The sequence below is a fragment of the Lynx canadensis genome, chromosome D3 (assembly GCF_007474595.2).
Source record: "Lynx canadensis isolate LIC74 chromosome D3, mLynCan4.pri.v2, whole genome shotgun sequence".
In the NCBI taxonomy this organism is placed as follows: Eukaryota; Metazoa; Chordata; class Mammalia; order Carnivora; family Felidae; genus Lynx; species Lynx canadensis.
Window position 1 is genome coordinate 30,187,324 of NC_044314.2, and position 22,888 is coordinate 30,210,211.

At 36.8% G+C, this 22,888-nt stretch overlaps 1 long non-coding RNA gene across 1 annotated transcript; it reads right to left on the reverse strand.

The window, feature by feature from the left end:
* Positions 1–2,012: 2,012 nt before the first annotated feature.
* LOC115528690 lies at positions 2,013–21,488 on the reverse strand. The gene is made up of 3 exons (XR_003973351.1): positions 21,476–21,488; positions 20,601–20,603; positions 2,013–2,075 (listed from the first exon to the last, which is right to left on the reverse strand). It is a non-coding gene; the product is annotated as an uncharacterized LOC115528690 (long non-coding RNA).
* Positions 21,489–22,888: the final 1,400 nt, after the last annotated feature.

The window sequence follows — 22,888 nt, forward strand, 5'->3', positions numbered from 1 at the left end:
TGAGCAACAATTAGCTTTTGTAAATTCTTAAAGAGGTTGACTAGCAATAATGTGAGTATTTTGTTTACAATAAGAATTATCCCAAGGAATCAGGGCTTATAATAGGATTTTAAATCCTGGGCCAGGATTTATTTTAATAATTGACTAGGATGAGCAAGGAGTTTTCTTTGTCAACTGTAATGTGGTGGTAACTTATTGATTATCTTAGTAACTAGCTTTGACTGTCTTCAACTTAGAACTGTGAAAATTATATTCATTAAACTTGACTAGAAAAACCTTTTGTGAACCCCCTCTAACCCATTTTTAAACTTAAATCCAAAATTGATCTTTTGGATTGTACTAAGTCAGCCTAACTTCTGAATTTCTCACAATTCCATCCTCTTCTCTGTGCATTAGCAGCTCAATGGGGAGTTCATAGTGATAGTTATCTTGTTCATATACAAGGGCACATGTACCAGTTTGATTGCCATACTTTGACTTAAATGAAATGGTTTTTGTTGTTTTACTTTTAAAAGCAATTATCCCTAAATTCCCTTCAAACATTTTTGGTTTGAAATTGTTACCATAAGACCACTGATTCTACTTCCAGCAAAAAACAAAGAAACAAAAAACCCCAGAAAACTAAGTTGATTAGACTAAGTTGATTTGATGTAAAAATGCTGAAAGTAATATAAAATCTATCCAGATATGATTTGCAGCAAAGATAAGTAATAGACAGTTAATCTGAAGCAGGTTAGTGAAGTTTTTAGGAGGAAGATGCTTAGGAGCTCAATGAAGTTAAAAAGGACACGTGTCAACAAAGTTTCTTTTATGACATGCCACTTCAAAGGTCATTTTAGGAGAACCAGTAGGAATTAAAGGTAGTCCAGATATAAAAATTAAAGACCCCTAGGAGCAGCAGGTTAGGAGCAGAATTCCAGCTTACAGAATCAAGAGAACTTTAGGCAGAAGTATAGTTTAGCATCTTCAATAACTCAGTAAACCCCACATCAATGCCCTCTCCTCACTTTAATCAAAAAATGTGTCTCTTATTCCAGAAAACTGAACTTATCAGGTGTAATCTGCCTCACCTTCTCAGTAACTTCCAACCTACAACCTCAAAACCATCTACATTCTCCTTCTCTTTCTCTCACTTTCACACACATGAATTCTTTCTTTCACTATGAGAAATTTAGGTGCAACTTTTATTCATAGACAACTTTTCCATCTTCATTCTTAAAGCAGTTCCTCTTGCATTTTCTTTTTTCTTAAAGTTTATTTATTTTTATTTTGAGAGAGTGAGAGAAAGCATGCAAGTGCAAGAGCAGAGAGAGGAGAGAGAATCGCAAGCATGCTCCCTGCTGTCAGCGCAGAGCCCGATGCAGGGCTTGATCTCACAAACCATGAGATCGTGACCTGAGCTGAAATCAAGAGTCAGATGCTTAACCAACTGAGGCACCTAGGTGCCCCTGAATCTTTTAGTACCTTATTCTATCCCTACTCCCATTTAATTGGTGCTCTTATAGTTTAAACTCCAATCCTGAAAATAGTTTCCCAGGATGAGTACCCTAACACTCCCTTCCTGTCTCTCTGCTTTACTTTGCAGCTCTGCTTTCTGAAAGATTAACTATCATTGTCTGTTTCTAATTCTTCAGATGCTACTTTCTCCTTACCTCCTGAAACTTATAATCTGATTTCAGTCTCCACTACTCTAGAGAAACTAAGTTCACCAAAACTATAAATAGCTTCCTAATTGTGCAGTTACTCTTATTTACTTGCAACCTGGTGCATATGCCATTTTTGGTTATTTTATTCTGAAGTTTGCCTCTTAAATTCAGTGACTCCTCACTTCCCTCATACTTCTTTTCTCTGAGAGTTCAGAATTGGTATCCTTTATGAAATCTTCCATTAGGCAGTTTATTTGTGCCTTGAGCTCTTCTCTATAAGCTCTCTTTAAAAAAACATTGCCATACTTGTATTTTGTAGAACTTAATAGCAAAACAACAACAAAAACCCAAACGATCTGATTAAAAAAAATGTGCTGAAGATTTGAGTAGATGTTTTTCAATAGAAAACATACAGATGGCCAACAAGTACTTGAGTACAACAAATACTCAACATCATTAATCATCAAGAAAATGCAAATCAAAAGTATTGGATATTTACAAATTATATAAGGATTTTGTATCTACTTGTAAAATAAGTCAATTAGGTCAATTCCTGTCAGATTTTATTGTGCATATGAATCACTGGGGAATCTTGGTAAAATGCAGATTTTGATTCAGTAGATCTGGGAGTGAGACCTAAGACTCTCCATTTCTTAGGCAATCCTTTTGCAATAGGTTCACAATCATACTAAGTAGCAAGCTATTAGAAGTCCTGTGTGAAGCCTGATCAGACCCAAAAGGTATATAAATACCAGCACCTGGGTATAAAGAAGTTTCTTGAGGAGGCCTGGGAGGGTGGGTGTGATTAATTTTCAGGTTCCTAAAAACATGAAGACAGTTAAAAAAATGACAAATCTGAGAATAAATTTTGTTTATTTTTTTTCAGGAGTAGACCAGAAGAATACCATCCTTAGACCTGGGAAGTAGGGACTCCTGCCCTGGGGGCTGTATTTCAGAGGCCTCCAATCTGGCCCTTCTCTGGCCACAACTCTTCCCATGAAACAAGAAAACCTCAGCATCAAGGAGATGCGTCTCCCCTCTTCTAGACCATGGGCCTGCTTCTCTTCTCATACCCTGGGCCCACCTTAGGACCTACATGAGCAGCATTCTCAGAATATCCTCTCAAGGTAAACCATGCCCCCATGCAAAACAGCAAAAAATAAGTTGCTTAGCAGTTGTTGGGGTGGGGAGGGATTGATGAAGAGGAGAAGAGTGTTCCTAGCATCCACATGGCTTGAGACTCCTTGCAGTGTGGGACAAAAGTGTTGAGTGGGCAAAGAGTGGGTTACAGTCTTCCACTTATACTTTTGCCCTGGGCCCCACAAATATTGAAGATAGACCTGAATCTGTGTGAGAACTGTCAGTGTTTCTGATTGCTTTGTTTCTGTTTGATATCTGTGGGACTACTGTTGAGACAACTGGAACCCAGACCAGCCTCCATGTTTGGTTTCAAGTATCCCTTGTCCTCAAATGTCTCCTCTATTATAGCTGAAATACCTTAGTATAAATCAGTTTTTATATATTCAAGCAGGGAAAGAATTATGGTAGAGCGGGTCAGAGGGCTCTGAAAGTGGAGGGTAGACCTATAAAGATCTTGGGAACACAAGGAGAATAAAGGCAAGAGACTTCTCTTATTTGGTTTGAATGCCGAATGTCAAGTGCAGAGCCTGGCACTCAGTTCATGATCAATAAACATTACTGATCTGAAGAATGAATGCACTGATGAAAGGACTTTCCTTTCATCTTCTCACCCTCTTTGTCCCACTTCAAACTAGAGCTCAACTTTGACAGTACCAGCTGATTGGAAGCTCCTTTATAAGTATGCGGTCAGGCTGGTTCTGGCTCGGAAGGAAGCACTAGGATCCCCTAATCTCAATCACAGTAAAGTGAGAGAAAACTCTCAAGTGTTTCTAAGACCATGAAACTTAAAATAAGGTAACAGATTCTAGTCCTGCCTTTGCCACAAATACGTTAGTCTTTGAAAGTAATTAGGTTTCACTTTCACCAAATTTTACCAGATTATTTCACCAAATTTACCGGATCATGTTACTATGATTGCCAAAGAATACAGCTTACAATATCAGGGACTTGATTTCAAATCCTAATTATCCCTTTCAGCAGTTTTTCAATCATAATTAAGGTAAATTACCCCTTCATATTTTCATTTCCCCTTTAGCAACACAGGAATTACAATAAAGCCTGCTTTTTTTTTTTTTTTTTTTTTTTTTTTTGGTACTTTAAGGCTGTTGTGAGGAAAGAAGGAGAAAGAAAAAGAGAATTGTAGAAAGACAGAGAAACAGAAACAGAGACTATATAAGTATGCTTTGGAACATGCAAGTCCGTGTACAAATGATAGCCATCAGTATTGTTACCCATTTTCTAACTTGTAGCCTGAGGAAAAGTGATCATTTTAATGAATATTCTTTCCTCTGATTTCTCTTATGACGAGTGTCCAGAAGGACAAATGATTGGTTGAGGTTGAAAGTGGTTTTGGAAGAAAGCAAAGATGGCTATTTTACAGGGACTGATTCTATTACAATCTGACTGTATTTACTGAATAGACTGGGGGTTAGTTACATGGATCAAGTTACGCTAATCTTTTAGAAATCAGCATTTTACTTTAAGCTATGTAGTTTCTTTCATAGCTTTGTCCTACCTAAGGAATGGTGCCTTGCTGAAACTAGGGTTTGCATAATAATGACAGCCAGATTTAAGCACTTCATGATTTTGAGTAAAACATTTAATAAATTTGATCAGCAACAATGCCATATGAAACTAACAAATGCCAAAACTATGAAGAGGTACAAACTTTTAACTAGAAAGCCTGCTATTGATTCTGCTTTCCTGATGCAACTACAAATATTTAATTATCTACAGTCTTGAACAGCATTTGGGATAGAAATTTGGATGGTTGTGTGATGTGTTTCCAACAGTCATATCCAGAAATAAGTATCCGGGTGAGTTAAATTAATGTCTTTGTGTGCATACATACACGCACACACAGAGATGCAAATACACACATGGCTGTGTCTATAAATAGACAGCAAGCTCACATATATTTATACTTAAATATTTACATATACCTTAGGCAATTACGTCTTCCTATCATTGGATTTTTTTCTCCTTGAAAACCCTACTCTCCAACAAGATTTGGGTTTCTACAGTGGCGCAATTACAAAGGCTGAAAGAGCATCTAAAATCTAACCTCTCATTCCCTGTCCTCAGCATACCAGCTTAGTTAGGGAACATATCAACAGCAGTGACTCAGGATCCAAAGGAAGACCCCAAGGTTGTTATCATTCCTTTACATTTCACATGCTGATTATGCTCTTTCTGTGGTTGGATGATTTGGGAACTCAGATTTAGGGGTGAACATTATTATGACTGCATTAAGGCTTGGCTCCCACATTTCATTGTCTTTTTACTTTAATGATCATTTAAAAGACATTTGTAGAGTTTGACAAAGCATTGATGACTCTCAATAAGAATAATGTGCACATTCGAATGGAGCCTGGCTTCCCAATAAATCTGAATACAGGCTGTTAGGATGCATCTGAGTATTTTCTCCAGATTTGCTGCAGAACACTGCCATCAAGTGTGAAGCTGGAGAGGTAGTATCCAGAGGTATTTTCAGTGTAGATGTGGTAGCACAGAAGACTCCCTGAAAACTGACCCCAAGATTTTTTTTTTTTTAATTTTGTGACAAGTCCTCAGCAGATGTCAGATACCTTTTAAAACTTTTCAGAGGATCTCACATCTACAGCTCTTAACCTTTATAGCAAAGAAGAAATATGTCACATTAATGGCAGTAAAGACTTGTAGGCTATGACTCTGGTATTTTTTCAGGCTTTGAAGCTAAAAATGAACAGATACGAATGGCCACCTGGTGCCTTTCATGAGTGCCCCAAATTACGAAGAAAACTTCTACTTCCTAGTTTCTCAGCTAAACTTGGAATAATTAAAAAGTAAACAAATCTTCCATTCGTTTTTTTTAACAAGCAATCTATATAGATACAGATATAGATATAGATACAGATGATATAGATACAGATATAGATATAAATGAATCCACATTATCTTCCAAAATGTGCTGAGTATATTGCCTGGCACAGAGTAAACACTATATATTGAATGAATAATAAATTAAGTAATAAAACTCAGCCTGTCTTTCAAAATGAAGCAAAGTTTTCCATCAGCACAGCATCTTCCTGACCATATATATTTCCTGACCATATATATATATATATAATACTGTCCTCACACAATAAAGCTTGTACTCCAACCAATACGGAAAGATGAACAAAAACATCATGTTTCCTTATTTCTCTGACTTTTTAAAAATGTCGTTTCCTTCACTTACTATATTCTGTAGCCCTAACTTTATCAGCAAATATATCTCAGAAATACACCTTAGAATTCTACTCATTCTTCCATGCCTAACTCAGATGTCTTGGTACTGAATCTAAATTAATCCTTCTCATCTCTGATTACCTCCAGCACTGAGTCTGAATCTAACATCTGAAGGGAATTTCTGCCCTTAAAAATATCAATGACTGTATGTCCTAACATATTTGAAAGCTATTTGAGGATAAGGATAATATTTCATATTTTAGTTAATAAACACTGAAACATCTCCCACTGGCTATCCAGAAGTGATGCCTGTCTGTGACCCTAGACATAGGTAGCCTCAGTTTTCCCCGTACGTTTCACCTGCCTTTCAATGGTCCCAAACTTTCCAATTCTACCAATTTTTAAGAGGATATCCTGAAACCTAGGAGTCTGGTGGTGATGTGGAAAGGAGAGAACAACTGGAGTCCACACCAGATCTTCTTCTGAAACAAGACCACACATTTCTTTTGTTATACTGTAGCCATGTATCCATTCTCATAATATATTATTTTCCAAAAGCCTTTGCGATGCCTATAGGCAGGACATAAGTAAATAAGTTGCTTGTACATGCAAAGCACTTAGTTAAATGACATGACCATTTTAATTTTATTAAGAAGAACACTTAGTAGGAAATGAATTAGTGAAAAACGAGAGCAACTAGGGTAGGAGTCACATTATATAACACATTTTTAAAGAAAAATATAGATTTTTAGCTCAAAAAAAGAGAATTCTAGATAATTGGCATAAGGCATATAGAGTCATTAATTAATAGTTAACATACCATGTGCCCAATCCACTGATTGCATGCAGTCCAAAAGTTGGAATTTGTAAAGTTCAACTGAGTGTCAGTCTTGTACATCAAGTACTTTTAATGAAAGGAATAAAAAAAATTACCACCATCTCCAAAAGGTATAAGACATCTGCTTGAATGATAGCAGTATGGAGCCAAGATGACAGGCTCTGTGCTAAGTACTTCACATACATTATGTCTCTATTTCCTCACAGTGTGATAGGTAGGTAAAATTATTCATAAGTTATATATGGGAAAACTGAAAAATTTTTAGCTACTTGGTAAAGTATAAAGTTAAATGTCAGGATAGTCATGATTTTAACCAAGGCCTATCTTATTTGACTCCTTATACTTTGAACATTCTATGTAATAATATAAGGCAATAATCACTTTTAAGGTGATTGAGTATAAGTTGAGTTGTTTGGTTTGCTGTGGGTCAAGGTGACCATTGTTAAAGACTGACTCTTGATTTGGGCATAGAATTTGCTGATAATTGTGTCTCTACTCATTTTCTTCCATTGGTGTGAAATTCATATACACACACAGTGCTCCAGAAATCCAAATTTTGGAGCACATGGCTGGCTCAGTCAGTAGAGCATGTGACTCCTGACTCAGGGTTGTGAGTTTAAGCCCCACATTGGGTATAGAGCTTGCACAAAAAAAGGAAGAAGAAAAAGAGAAATTAGAAATCCAAATTTTGTATTTCCTTTGACACATGGCTCAGATATTTCTTCCTACTAATTATCTTTACTAATTTAATATCATTATGACTATTCTGATGTTTCATATTTCATCAATGCTTAGCTTATCAATTTATATTTACATTTTTCATGTGCATTATAAATGTTCCTTTGTTCATAGATGTCAACCTAAATCTGTTCCAATTCCTTGAGTAAAAGAATCAAGTCTTTGGAAATTTCTATCCACTACTCATTCCTACATAGAACATAACACACTGACTCAGAGAGTTGCTACTAAGGAAGTTCCTGTATTAGCTAATATTTAAGTCTAGATGTATGAGAACGGTTTATGAGTGAAAAAAAATTATCTCAAAGCTTTAAGTCAAATTGTTCCTAATAAACTACATTTAGATAATTATTAGAATTTTCTTGGATCAAAAAAAATGCATTTTGCCACCAAGATTGTAAGAAAAGTTACTACCTATGTGCTGTTGATTTGGGACAGTTGATTAGTACCTATGTGCTGTTGAGAAACTGTCAAAAACTGGCATTGGTATCTAAGCAGTGATTGTTGACTCCAGTATATTTGGGAAAATTTTGAAAGCACTGTCTTGCAATGGAAAGAGTGGTTCTGGGAGTAAGGGACTTGTGTTGTATTTTCCATTTTCTCACTATTGAGGTGAAATGTGGAGTATATTAATCTCTTGACCAAATTTTCCTTACCTGAAGAATAAAGATAGTATATATGTCCAACTCATTTCATGAGTGATGAAGATTAAATGTGATACAAGAAGAAGATCATTAAAAGTTTATTGCCAACACATATAGGATTAATAACTTTGAAAAGCACACATTTGAGAGCAAGAATAGCAGGCTTTGTTCTCCTTCTGGGTTTATGCATCAGTCTTGTCACTCAGCAGTTGGTCTGGGTTGTGGCTTAGCTATTTTAAAGGAATCTCAGTCCATAGCACTGCCAGTGCACTCCTTACTGATTAAGTGGCTCTTGAGCTCTGTGGGCTAAGAATTGCTGTTCCATTGTATTCTATCAGTCATTGAGCAGGAATTTAAAAAAAAAAAAACAAAATGTTAACAGCACAGATCTCCATAGATAGGCTGAGCAAAAAGGGTTGGAAAATGACAGGTTAATCATTTTAGGAATGCCTTAGAAATGTCATTTTGGCCATTACAAAATGCTATAATCCATTTTCAATGTAAATATGCGTGTGGAGGAGTGTGCGTTTAATCAGCATAATCTTTTATAATGTGTTATAAAATTGAGTCCTATGGTGTGATTAATCTCTAGAATTGACATATGTCCGGGGTGCCTGGGTGGCTCAGTTGGTTAGGCATCTGACTTTAGCTCAGGTCATGATATCACAGTTTGTGGGTTCAAGCCCCTCATCAGGCTCTGTGCTGACAGTTCAGAGCTGGAGCCTGCTTCAGATTCTGTCTCCCTCTCTGTCTGCCCCTCCCCTGCTTGTGCTCTGTCTCTCTTTGTCTCTCAGCAATAAATAAATGTTAAAAATTTTTTTAGAATTGACATATGTCCCATAGAATCAATGTGATTTGGGAGATGAGATATAAAACTTTGTAACTGTGGCTTTAGACTAGCTACAGAGCTATGTAAGCCATGAACTATAAAAAGTCATTTCTAGCAGTGAAGGAACAAACTCAAATAGCCCTTCCCACCTCCTTGTTGCTACTTAATGCTGTCTGAAGATTTCAGTGACAATTCAGAATGAATCAACAGTAGCCCCAACTGGACAACACTTCTAAAGTCAGTCCTTTCCTGCCCCAAACCTACTGTCTTTGATGTGTACAAGACAATTCAAAACCCTGAGTTCAAGAAAAGACAGAACTCTTGTGCAAAGAGAAACCAAATCTGACAACATATTGGAGGTCCCAGTCACTACTGACTAGAGTTAGTGGATTATCCAGTATCCAATGAGATTAGAATGAGATCTTGTGTATATTCTAGTGGTACCCATTCCAGTCTGTATGAGTGGGGACTGCTCACTTTCTTCACTGTAGTCTTAGTGGATTATAATCCACTACCTGACGCCCAGCCACTTTCTGCCCCAGAGCCTAATCCTGATTTCTTTTCATCCAAACTATTGGCCAGAATTTTTCTTAAAATTGAATAGTCCACCCTAGAACCACAACTCTAATCTAAGAGGATACCTACTGCCATACCTTGCAATTAGGTGTAGTTAATTTGGGTACTGATTCCAATTTGGATCCTATCCAAAGCCATTGTATGCCCTTGTACATTGCAAGTAGATCTAACTATTCCTCATTTTTAGTAATTCCAATGCAATTACCATGTAGATTACTTTTATCTTAACTTGTTTTTTAAATTTACTCCCATTTCCCAGACAACTCTTTTGGTCCTAGCATCTTTGGTATGAGGCATACATAGGAAATAATCTATACGTTATTATTCTTACTGGATAATTTTATACTTAATTGCTTATAGCCAGGATCTGCTCTAAGACCTTCTCTGACTGCTCAGCTCCTAATGATTGTGTTACTCCTCTAAGCTCCTTTAACATCCACCATCTATATCACTCACTTGAGATATAACAAATACTCTATTTAGAATTATTAATCTTCTGTGGTGAAATCTAAGAGCTCTATATTATATGCTTCTAAAGTGCAAGTTGTATGCTTCACAGTTCTTTAAGTATCATATTATGCTTTGCAATGTCTTGCTCATTTTATGTATAATAAGTTTGTTGATGGTGGTAATGATGATTGTTTCACTTTTCTCATAAAACTTCTTAATTTATACTTCTACTTTCAATGCATGCTACCATTACCCGAGTTCTTAATTTGTCTGTTTGCTTCATTTGTTCCTTGCAAGCTAGTGTGGTTTGGATTGCTTAATCTTAGTGAAAATTCAAATGACTAACAAAGTTGAAAATGGAAATAATTGGAATTTAGTTTGATTTGGTCAGATATTCTGATCATCTGATTACCCAAATCACATTGGCTACATGACTAATTTCATCATCTTGACAACATCAGCCTTTAAAATGACTCATCTTGGATTGCTGACTTCCATGGCACTGAATAAACATAATTATAACTGCTGGATTTGGGAATGATGTGAGCTCACGCTTTCTTTTGTCATTTAAGTGAAGTCTGCTAACAACACCAAATAAGAAATTTGAGACAATCCAATAATTCTATGTGGTAGGCTAATGGGAGAGAGACAGAGAAACTACAAATGATGATTGTAAGTTCCTTTGTCTTTTCAAAGTATCTTCAAAGATATCACAGTTAAAACCCAATTGATAATACTGTGATCTACGTGGGACATAAGGAGAAACTGAACAGAGAAGATAATGGAGTTTTCTTAATTTATGTAGCTAATGATTAGATTGGTTAGTACTAGAATTCTTGGCCAAGATGGTTCCAGGTTGAGCACACAACCACTGCCACTTTGTCACTAAGCCACAGGAATAAAGATATTTCTAACTTATCATGGTAGGATTTCTATTTTTCTAACCCCATTGCTGATATAGTCCTTGCCTTAATCTTTCTAAGCAGGGTGAAAAGGAGGGTTGGGCTAGTTTCCTCATTTCCAAAATGATTTCTTAAATCTTCATATCTGCCAAAAGTTTGGACTCCGAGGGATGTTTAAAACCATCTAAACTTTAATTTCAGATATTTCTTTGAAACTTAGCTGTGACATGATTCCTCAGGAGTCCTAGCCACCTGCCAAGTTTGAAGTGCTTTTGTTCAGCTGTTTTTAACTTACTGCTGAGAAAGTTCCTGATTTTAATAAGATGGAAAATTGTAGTTTTTCCATTGCCCTATAACTCCAAAACAACGAAATGAGTGTACTACATGAAGAAGTAAATAAAAAAGCAAATACAAAACATACAGCACAATTATTGTCAGGATATTTTGATAAATATATTGGGCATTTGGAAAAGTGGCATCCTAATGTCAGACAAGAGACAAAGACCACGGTCCTCAACCAACCCAAATGATTTACTGAGTTCCAGGAATATATCTAGCCCATATTTGGTCCTCTTTTGGAAATAACATAGGAAGATATTGCCCATGTTTTTTGGGGTGGGGGAGCACTAAATCTGCTAATTAGTATAATTAAATCCTTGAGTAAGATATTTTAAATCAGCAAAACAAAACATTCAAACAGCTGAATCATTTTTTTGAAGGCATTATTTCAAGTATAGACATTATCTGTGTTAGGATGAAGCAGATGAAATATGCACTAATCCAATTTATTGTTGTTTATTAAGTGGCTCTAATAATTGGAGCCAGTATTTGTGAACCTGTATAACCCATCTAACTGTGGAGAGGGACAACAAGTTAATAAATAATTTTCCTCTTTCCTATCGGTTCCTTTTTTAATTTTGTGAGAGAATAGCCAATTTCAGTCTTGCTGATTAGATTGACATAATTGTTAAGACAGAAAAATTATATCACATAAGCCTGTAGCTATGATCTCAGTTGAAACTGAGGTTTCTATGTAGGTACTAAAGGCTGTCAAAATACCCAAGAGAACAAGATGTTTGAATAAGTGGTTTGCTTTCCTTTCCCATCCATCAACACATTTAAGCCATTTGGTATATGGAGACACTGCCATAGTGATAGACAATTGAGTAATTCTGCCTGATGCTTGTTGGAACACTGTCTCATCCTAAAAAGAAAGCCAAAACTTTCTGGAGTAATAAGTCACCTTTTTGCTCATCCTCTGAAAACTTGTTCATGTCCCACCTCTGACTCAAGAGAATAGAATATTGTCACATGTGTGACTGTCTCCTACATTATCACAAATAAATATTGCAAATCACAGACTTTTCTCTAAAAACTGAGAGACATTTATTTTGTAATAATTCAATGATTTTTCCCCTATTATTCAAGATGATTGATGTAGATGTGATCATTCTGTCTCTTAGATATTGGTAAAATAAAGTGACAGTTGTTGGCTGTGCAGTAAGGGACCATCTGCACCAAGATGCTTGGAGGAATTAAAAGGTTGGCATTTTCACAGCATGATGTAAAGGATCACAATTATTCAGTTAGTTTATGAAGGCTATGTCTAAATAAAAACTCCAGGTATAATATTTCATTTTAAATCCTAAATTATGTAGATTGTTTGCCAGAATTAGAAGAGATCAATTTTATAAACATTCAAGTGAGAAATTCATGAGGTTTCAGGTGTTTTCATCTCCACGTGTGCTTAGAATGTCCAGATTAGAATTACTTCTCCCCTTATGCCCAAGCATCTAACTGACATCTGTGCTTTTAGTCTAGGTTAAAGTCTACCTCCTGCAGAGCAACCTGAGCTAGGATTGGGACAGCTTATAATTCTCTTTCTGTTTCATTCTCTTACTCAACAAAAAACATATAATGGACATATTACTTTGTACCAAGGACTGTGCTAAATGGTAATAATCAAACAAGCATTTCCATGCTTTCCAAAAGGATAATAGTAATAGTAATAATAATAGTAAATCCATATTAAAATGGTTGTTGAATGAATCTTTTGCCCTAAATTCCAACCTGAATCTATATAATGGGAACTTTTACCAATGTTCCTTTCCTCTCAAGCAATGTTAGAGGTGGGAATATATTTCTCCTGTCCATCCTTCACTTCCTACCCAAGGGAAGAAGTCACTAATCCTTATGGGAGCCTGCCATGCTTTAATTCTTGATCAGAGCTAATTGAAGTATCAAATAACACAGCTCAGATGCAATCTTTGTGCTCTTTTTTCTCACTTCCTCTGAGTCTACTTTCCCTGTCCATCACTGCCATGTTTTTAGAGTTGATGAGTTGATTTCTAAATTAACATTCTAACCATACAAGGTTAAGATCAGAGAATGGTTTAGCTATAGAGAAGGAATATTATCCATTGATAACATTTTACTTCCCAAGAAGCTGGAGCAATATTTAGAAAGTTGTGTTTTACAAAGATAAACTTAATGCAAAATATCTTACCAATTTTAAGTGCATTTGAGAAGGGTTGAAGCAAGCATCATTTAACAGACATGATATGTGAGGAAGGCCTGAAATGAAAGGTTGATTTTGAATAGGTAGAAAGGAAAGAAAGTCAAGACAAAAATAATAAAAGAGAAATTAAAGAGAAAAAGTACATTGTATTCTTTTTAAAATTTTTTTTTAATGTTTATTTATTTTTGAGAGAGACAGAGCATGAGCAGGGGAGGGGCAGAGAGAGAGGGAGACACAGAATCTGAAGCAGGCTCCAGGCTCGAGCTGTCAGCACAGAGCCCGACACGGGGCTCGAACTCAACGGGCTGGGAGATCCTGACCTGAGCCAAAGTCTGACACCCAACCGACTGAGCCATCCAGGCGTCCCCATTGTATTCTTTATTAAAGTGAAGATCAGGGGCACCTGGGTGGCTAAGTTGGTTAAGCATCTGACCCTTGATTTCAGCTCAGGTCATATATGATCTGAAGCCCCTTGTTGGAATCTGTGCTGACAATGTGGAGACTCTACGGGATTCTCTCTCTCCTCCTCTGTCTGCTTCTCCCCAATGCACATGCACATGTTCACTCTCTCTCAAAATAAATAAACTTTAAAAAAAAGTGAAATTTTAAAAAATACATAAAGTAAAGAGCTACACTGCTTTGGGGTAACTTTTTTAACCTTTACTATTTCATATCATTAACATATGTTTATATTTATGCAAATTAAAGGGTTAAAATAAATTAATTTCATTAGTTTATATGTTTGGCTCTTTCAATAAATACATTTCTTTAACAGAGTCATATACCTGCCACCCCCCTCTTCTGTGACCCTTCTTCATTTGCAATAGAGGTATTCAGGTAATTGAAACATCAGACTTGCAAGTTATTGTCTTCCTCTGAAATCTGAAAAGCTACCCTAAATAAAGATTTACTTGTTTGTTCACCTAAACAAAGACCACTTTCTCTTCCACTCACTTAGACTTTTAGATACTCCCACTTTCTGTGGTCCCTTTATGGTGTAATTTAAAATGTATCTTTAAAAAATGAAATTTTTCTTTTTTCAATAGCTCTTGCCCCTCTTTCCTTGATGCCATGAACATTTTTAAGTTGTTCAAAGACAGAATCTGAGGGGGTACCAGTTACTATCCTAACATTTAGAAATATCAGGGCGAGGTTTCCCTGGAAACCACATGAACATAAAAACCATGCAGAGCAGACTTGGTTTCATCTCTAGTTACGTTTTCTATTGAAGAGAGAAATCACCCCCACTTATATTTTGTTTTAGAGGTGAGATTCAGGGCAGAAAGCTGTGGAGGCCATTTTATTGGGTTTCAATATCTAGCAGACTAGAGTTATAGTTTCAGGACAGAAAATAAAACTAAATATGGTCTAAACCACATATAAACATGAAAATGAATTAAAAACCCCACCTTGCCAGGTGACAGCATAGAAGGATGTGCCGGGTGGCCTCCCTTTTCCTGGTAAAGGAGAAGAGAATCATGACTTCTCAAGGGGAGAAGAAAAGATTAATTATCTCACGTTCACCAGGGTGGTCAGTTTGGAAGAAGGTGCCCACCAAGCATCTTTTACTGCTGAGATAATACTACATATTTATCATATTGCTTTTCTATGAAGTTACTATAATCATAATAAGATAATAATGTCTTTCCGTTAACTCATGTATATTATAAATATAGACTTATTGCACCGTAATTCCTTAGATTTGCTATGTGGTGATGACAGGTCTTAAAAAGTTCATATTGTCTAGTCTGAATTTCCCATCACAGAGTCAATGATCCTGTATTGTACGTTATACAGATGTTTCATACAATGTTTTAGTTAGCATGTGCTTTCATTTAAAAGTGGGACCAATTTTTCCCTTTCATGCATAAAAGTCTTGGACCTAACTCAAATGGATATATTTTTTAAAAAATCAAACTGATAACATGGTAATGCATTAAATTGTGAAGAGTACACAGTAGTTTTTCAAAAGCTTAGGCTTTATATTCAGTTTCCTGGAGTACAACAATAACCATTTTTAAAAAGTGAAAAAAAAAGAAGAAGAAGAAGAAGAAAACCTGTCTTTACCTCTAGAGAATTCCAGGTTTTTGATAGAGGAAAATGCACATTAAAGAAACACAGGGATAAAGATCATCCCAGTCTGAAATTACTCAGTATCTTTGCTTTACCCAAATTCCCAAGGACTCATGATATAAAAAAGGCTATGAAAAAGGAAGAAAAGTCAACTAACTACCTCATCTTCTATAGCCTTACCCACAGAGCAGAAGCCAGTTTTCATCTCAAGCTTCTGCTTCTTCTGGTCCAAAATATGGTCATTTGTTAGCAATTTGGAAAGGAGAAAGTAAGCCAGACGACAGAGGGACAGTGCCCATACTCTGTACTCAGAATGGCCCATTGTTAGTCATATCCTGTGTCATAAGAATTAGGCTATGTTTGTTTCCACTCAAGCTAAGCAGTTTATAATCTACTTAAATATTTCTATGTTTTTTGTTTTATCATCAGTTGGCCACATATTTATTATGTTATAATTCTCAAGCTGTTTCCTTGTAACGTTTAATTAAAAAAATAACAATTATGCATGCAGTTTCTTAATGGATATAGGATCAAATATTGGAAGCTAAAAAATCTCTATTTTTCAGTTTTAAAAATGGGAACAGTGGGTACTAGGATTATTAAATAATTTGCCCTGGAGACCCAAGCTCATCATCATCTGGAGATGATCTGAACCAAAATGGAACACAAGTCTCCTGATCTGCTTTTTGATTATTATGAAAGAATTTCGTAAAAATCGAGTAAATGGAAATTTGAGATCTTAAATGCTCTTATTTAACATTGTGTTATTTACACAATTTACTGGGCAATGGGCCTGCCTGTTAGTCTTTATTGGAAGAGTAGTTGTTAAATTCTCATTAATCATTGCTTCTGTGACAAATCAGCTACAGTTTAGAGGGACTTGAATGGGGAGGGAACAGCTTTATGAAGTGGTAGCTGAAGTTAACACTAGCCTTGACCTTTCTTTCCTGGGAGACATTTTTGCAGAATTAAAGAATGGGAAAACCCTGTACTACATTTAAAATGCAACATCTGTAGCACAGTTTTATTTTTTCATACATCATTGGTATTTGTTTCTCATGATGATCTACAGTTTCAACAGAGGAAGCTGAAAAGTATGATGGGCTGCAAGTTCGTAACTATGAATCAATGAAACTTCCACTGTGGGAGATTCTATTGTATTAGCAGGAGGGAAGGCTATCAAGTTTTATAGAGATGTGAGAAGTGAAAACAAAACAAATAATGAGCCTTGTGCTGGACATTTGTCTTGTTTTCTACTTGTTTATCGCCTCAAGAACAATCTCAGGATTTGGGGGAATTTCCTCCTTTGACAGTGATGCTTGCCCAGTGAAGAAACCTTAAATCTCACTTGCCAGCTTCCTTTAAATCTGTAATGCAGCATTTGAATTCTGCTAATTGGATGAGATCTCACAAGATCTTGTTTTGGGACTGAGTCATCAGAGGAAGCATGTACCCAGCAGAATGACATTTTGGTGAGGGCAGCTGTAGAGACCTGTAGTTTCCAGGGCCAACAGTGTAGTTCTGCTGCCACCTTTGTCAGTGTCAGCTTGTGGTCTGTGCCCACCAGCAGGACGTGAAACATCTTTGCTGGAGTCAATCCACAACGAAGCTGAGGGTTGTTCCCAGATACATGGATTCAAAGTGTGACATTCGGGGTGCCTGAGTGACTCAGTCGGTTAAGTGTCTAACTCTTGATTTTGGCTCAGGTCACAATCTCAGGTTTGTGAGATTGAGCCCCTGCTTGGGGTTCTCTCTCTCTCTCTCTCTCTCTCTCTCTCTCTCTCTCCCCCTCCCCCCACTCACGTGTGTGAGCTCTCTATCAAAATAAATAAACGTTAAAAAAAAAAAAAAACTTGAACTGTGACATTCTGATCTTTATGTGCTAGTTAACATCCCTTAGTAAATTTCTTTTGTGATTTAACCAGTTAAAATGAGTTTTCTGATTTTCAGTTAAGAACCCTGCTTGACTCAGCTCCTTACTATGTACATTCTGCCAATTATTTTATGTATTTAACATGATTTTATTCCTTACAAGAATCCTACTATAGAGGAATATTATACAGTGAAGCTCAGGGGTGTTAAGTATGTTGCCCAAGATCATTCAGATATTACATAAATGAACAGAGACACTTTAAATATTCTCTTCCTAACCTTATAAAGCATGAGGCTGAGTTTTAATTTAAAAAGAAAAAGGTGTTGATGGTTTACACTGGAATACAAAATGAAAAAGTACTAATGAGCTCTAGAATCTGAACTCAAGTCCCTCATATGCCTATGCCTAATGTAAACCAGCTATTCTTACAAAGCAGGGATTGATTTTCATATAGATCTCCACCTCTTCTTAGATTATTTGAAGTGTCCACTTATCCAGCTTCTTACATTTCCAGCCTCAGGTGGGCCTTTGCTTGAGTAGTTTGTCTTTCATTCATCTCCTTCTTTCTTAACTCATATGGCTTCTGTTGTCTGTATGTGATAATCAGATGACATTTAGCCTGTGCTTCCTTACCCCTTCTGTTTGGATTCTCTAGCTCAGAAGTCAACAACTCTTTTTTAAAGGGCCAGATAGTAAGTATGCTGTGCTTTGTGGGCCATATAGTCTCTGTTACCACTATTCAGATATCTAGTTGAAAGCAGCCATACACAAACAGCAAATGAATGAGTATGACTCTTCCAATAAAACTTATTTACAAAAGCGCTGGTCACCAGGGTTAGTTTACAGAATCCTGCTGTAGCGCAATGATTCTCAAATGTTACATCCCACTGGATTGGACAGCCAGTTCTTAGGATTTTTAGTGATTACATATTTTTGCATTGACTTTGTCTCTTTTCTGTTTTATTCCCTCTGTCTCTAAATCCTGCTCTTTTGAATTACTTTCCCAAATATTATACCCATTCACAGATCTTTGTTCATGCCTGTTTTGGCAAGAACCCAGACTAATAACATTGGTACCAGGAGTGTGGTTAGAAATTAACTCATGGCATGTAGTATCATATTTAATTGACCTTTATCTTTGTGTAATTGTGATAATATGCATGTGGGATGTGAGGCATTGGGTTATATGATAGCCCGGGCCCTTAAACCATTATGGGGAAAACTTCAGTCATATGGATTATGAAATAAATTGGAATTTGTTAACTGCTTTGGAAACCATAACAAAAGAAAATGATAGACTTAGACAACTATCAACCCAAAGCTATGAAAGCAAAGTGTTTCTATTGAAGAGTTACAGAAAGCCCTTCTCCCTATAGTACCTGGTAGAACTTTGCTAAAAATGAGTCCTAGTATTTAATTTTAAGTATGGTAGAGCTGCCAAGGAAACTCAGTGTGCAACCCTGAGGTTCCTTGTGTCAAAGTTGGGGGTCTAAAAGGAAAACAGTTGAGCCCTAAAACCTAGGATGAATATAGTTGTTAGATAAGCCTGAGACTCTTAAATTACCAAAGCCCCCTGATTTTCTTATGCCAACAGAAGCATCTCCCTTCCCTTTATAGAGGAGGACAGATTACTGTTGTTAAGTTATCCTTAGATAGTCACCTAAAGCAGGTACCTCTCAAAATGATGCTTGCCACCTATAAGATCGACCCCTGTTTCCACTATATTGCCTTCATGCCAAATACCAGGACTCAGTATAACCCAAGTAGGAAGTAGAATCCCTGCTCTTTGGGGACGTAGCTCCACACTGAATCATTGTAGTCTTGACTAATATATACTAGAGTAATTGGTAAAACATGGATGAAAGTGGATCTCTATAGAGCCTTCCACTGGTTAAGTGAATGGGCAGATACAAGGCATGGCATGTGAATGTCCTCCATTGTCTTGAGATTCAATATTCTGGCAGTATTTTTTGGTCCTAGTACATTACTAGATGTAACTTTGAAACTGGAACATGATGACTGCTTACATAGTTAACGAAGTGGAGATGACACAGAAATTGTAAGGCTTAGTATAATGAAGTGGTCAGAAGGCTCAGGGCAATATGTTGCTATGAATTAATTGTGTGAGACTGGAGAACCCATCAGCTGACTTAGTTCTCTTGGTGGTTCTCAGGATACTCCTTCCTTTTAGGCAGTAATGAATGTGCTAGTGCAGACATAACTGGAATCTCTAAAAAGCTCAATGTTGGCTGTCATCCAGAGACCAGAAAAGGCAGTGAAAGAGGCTGCTATGGACTTGAGATTTCTCATATGGTGCTGCATCCCTGATAACTGGAATACACAGATCTGGAAACCAAAGGACAGAAGCAGGATCATTTTTAGTGACTCACTTAATAGACCTTTTTCTATTTATTTATGTAAACTTAGGCTGTGCTGGTTTATAGATGCTGGATCTTGGGGAAATAATCTTCCAGAGGATACAAGAAGAGTTCTAAAGAACTTCAAGCTAGAACTATCTTTAGGCTTCTCATGGTAGGAGAAACCAGGACAAAAAAAAAATCAAGTTCTTATGTAAGTATATCAGCAATCAATTTTCAACGTTTATTTATTTTTGGGACAGAGAGAGACAGAGCATGAACGGGGGAGGGGCAGAGAGAGAGGGAGACACAGAATCGGAAACAGGCTCCAGGCTCCGAGCCATCAGCCCAGAGCCTGACGCGGGGCTCGAACTCACGGACCGCGAGATCGTGACCTGGCTGAAGTCGGACGCTTAACCGACTGCGCCACCCAGGCGCCCCAGCAATCAATTTTAAGTACTATGAGCAGCTAGTATTATAGCTATATAATGGGAACAGATGATTCATTATGACATTTCTTGGTGTCACCATTTTTAGTACTAATGATTAATGGGAAGGTGCAGCAACCAAGTCCAAAAAAGCAAGACAATTAAGAAATCATGCTTGAAATTCAGATCACCTTCTAAGCAAGCCATTTAGACCAGTTGAAGTGTTGGTAAAGGGTGAGGAGAATTGTAGAATAATTGAGGGAGGGTAGGGATGATAAATACCAATATAGCTTCAGGATTTAGTTGCTACAGTGAAGACTGTAGCTTTCTCTACTCATTCCATTATATTGATTATATGAAGAGTTTGTGACTGGCTACCATCTTGAATGTGATACTTTGCTGAATTGAAATTAATGGAGGGTATTGACATATCCGAGTAGTGCATGGCTTTGACTGTGTTGGGCCCCTTTTCTGCACCACTTCAAATCTGATTTAAGCTGTTGTTTCAATAATAAATTCCACATGGTATTCAAATATCTTCAGATAAGGGCAACTTAAAAGTCTTCAAGTTCTCTTGTTTCTTGACCCAGAGCTTCTCTTATGTGCACTGTAAGACACTCATAGGAATCTACTCATGTGTGTGAACTCATGCATGGACAACCCAGAACTGCAAAGTTGTAAGTATCCTGTATAGTAACTTTTCAATTACAGAAGATGAGAGGTGATGAATAAATGTTTCCTTCTTTGTTTCCCTGCATGAAAAAAATCTCATTCATGTTTCTTAGATTTTTTGGATTCTGTGGGATAGAGCACCCACTACTCATAACTAACTAAACAATGTACCCACTCATTGACTTTTCCTTTTCCCCTGCTTGACCCCACCATACATAATTTCTGCTTTCTGTATATAATCTCAGGGTCTACTGTGAGAGGAATTTAGGCTATGCAAATCAGAAAGAATACTCACATTTCATCCCAGGATTTCCATGAATGAGTGTTTGATTGCTTAGTCTAGCAATCATCAAATCTGGTGGAGATGAGGAAGTTCCAATCTCTTGGATTCTCCAAAATCTCAAAGATACCTCCTTGAAGGGAATTGCTGACTGTGACCAAAAAAAAAAAAAAAAAAAAAAAAGCCCTGGCAGGGTAAAAGTACTAGAGAAGTCCTGTGTTGAGTTTTTATATTATACATAATGCATCACAAATTCAGATATATGTGTGATGGTTCCACAAAACTGGAGACTAGATGGTACACTTGAAAAGATGATTTATACCATATTATTTATCTTTGAAAATTTTAAATTTATTAAAGCAAAGTTAACTTTACTTGAATCCTTTGCTGCCTTTCCAGTTAACAGCCAAAGCCAAAGACAGAGCTTGACAGAATCATAATATTACATATTAGTAACTCTAATCATTAGTCTAAATGTAGTTTGCTTTTTGTCAATTATAGTTCCTTAGGGGGCAATCCAAACTGCTGTGTAAAGAAGGCTCAGAAGAACAGCACAATTTAAAGTACTACAGTAGCTTTTATGTTGATTGAGTTTTTCATTTTAGGTTTTTTCAAAATATAAACAGTGTTTGACATTAGCTCTTTTTAAATTCTTTTTCAAAATTAGAGCATAAAATATTCCAAGGACTCTGCAAATATGTAACATAACTGACTTGTTTACCAAGAGTAGTGAGTAGTAAAATAGGTTAGAGTCGAAGAATGCTAGGACTGAAGTCTTAACGATAACCTAAATATATCTTCTGTTGGCAGTTAAGTAAAGGCAAAGTGAGATAAAATAATTTGTTAGTTCTTTGACCCGGTCCTTTGTGTCTTGACTAAAAATCAGTCTTTTCCCTTGGGAGATTGGGAAGATTTGGGAAAAATGATATTCTTTTTCTTTTTTTTTTCATTTTTTTTAATGTTTACTTTTTTGAGAGAGAGAGGGACAGAACACGAGCAGGGGAGGGGCAGAGAGAGAGGGAGACACAGAACCTGAAGCAGGCTGTAGACTCTGAGCTGTCAGCACAGAGCCCAACATGGGGTTCGAACTCACAGACCATGAGATCATGACCTGAGTCAAAGTGAGACACTTAACCAACTGAGCCACCCAAGTGCCTATTTTTCTTATTTTTTAAAAAAATAATTCTCAGGGGCTTCTGGGTGGCTCAGTTGATTAAGCGTTCAACTTCGGCTCAGGTCATGATCTCGTGGTTTGTGAGTTTGAGCCCTGCATCAGTATCTTGGTTGACAGCTCGGAGCCTGGAGCCTGCTTCAGATTCTGTGTCTTTCTCTCTCTCTGCCCCTCTCCTGCTCACATTTTGTCTGTCTCTCTCTCTCAAAAATAACAGTGAATTGTTTTTAGATAATAATTCTCATAGACTTCCTTGTTTGTGTCTTGAAACAGAAAATACTGACATAATAAAATATCAGAAGGTGGAAATGAGAAAGAAGGGTGCAAGGATCCTCAATGTTTTTTTACATGGAAATGTATTTCAGATACCTTGCCAGTGGCTTGCACTGGCCTTAGAGAAGAAACAGATTCTGAGAGACATCCTCTGGAGATAATCTTCTAAGGGATAATCCAGATCTATTCATGGAGATAGAAATGGTCACTCCAATGACATCCCAAGTTTCATTGACTTCCCCTACATGAATCCTCCTATTAATCGTCAGT